This window comes from Anguilla anguilla, chromosome 2 (genome assembly GCF_013347855.1).
Source record: "Anguilla anguilla isolate fAngAng1 chromosome 2, fAngAng1.pri, whole genome shotgun sequence".
Taxonomy (NCBI): domain Eukaryota; kingdom Metazoa; phylum Chordata; class Actinopteri; order Anguilliformes; family Anguillidae; genus Anguilla; species Anguilla anguilla.
In genome coordinates this window covers 31,760,304-31,761,412 of record NC_049202.1, presented here as the reverse complement: position 1 = coordinate 31,761,412, position 1,109 = coordinate 31,760,304, and positions in this window count along the sequence as shown.

Here is a 1,109-nt window from a genome sequence, read left to right as displayed (position 1 = left end):
TATGTATGCTTTTCCATAGTGAATCTTAGTTTGTGCACTTTGAATTTGCGTACCTGTGACTGAAAATAATGCATGTGACTCCCGCACAAAGGTCGAGATCAAGTAAATAATTACAAAGAGCTTTACTGGCTATAGTGCTTATGAATGCTTGGAATTAAATGTGTGGGATCATTTAAACATTTGCATAGGCTGGAAATCTACTCCCGGACACGGCTAGTACTTGCTATAGGAGACTGCAAACACGTGCCCTGGGCTCGTAACTGCCATCTCGCCACTTTGCACAGCCTAATTGTGCGAGGAACATGGCTGGCTTGCCTTACGAAAGTAGGCACTATGCAGTGAGTGATGGCAAGAGAGACTTGGACATAGGAGAGGAGTCGGATGCCATCAACAGGGAATTGCAGCCTGTGGAAAGACCAATCAACGAGCTGCTAGAATGGCAATAACTCCTCAACATAAGGCGAGCTTGCTTGGAAGTGGCCTGGGAAGCTTCCACCCCGCGAAGCCCCAACCCTGACCCCCCGAGCCAGAAGGACACCGCTCCACAGCAGAAGCTGGGCTTGGTGTTTCTCACTACTGCTCCTGCCTCCTGTGAAGAATGGTAGCACCCGCGCCAAAGAGGCCGGGACCGGCTGGCACCCCCCTCATCACAGGGTTCGTTCTCCCGCCCTGCAACTGCTTCGAAACCCCTACTTCACCCTCACAGTCACAGTCGTTTTTATGGGGATTCCATAATAGGAAACCTGGACATTTCAAATGGCTTTCGGGATTTTTTTTGTTTCCCCAGTGCGAGAGTGGCTGACATTGAACATAGAGCTCCAGCAATCATTGCAGAGGACGGTCTGAGGTACTAAAGAAGGATTTCATATCATTACAAAGCAAGCTCACGTCATACCAGGTCAGCTCCCGAGTCACAAACGAAAAGTTCAGTAATCACTGGCACCTGCACGATTGGCTTAAAAATTGGTGTGCAACAAACAAAATGGATTTTATCAATAATTGGGACTCTTTCTGGGGCAGACCTTTCTTTTTCAAAAGAGACGGTCTTCATCCAAGCAGGCACAGGACTTCAGTGTTGGCCAGCAATATACTGAAGTGGTGAAATCGGA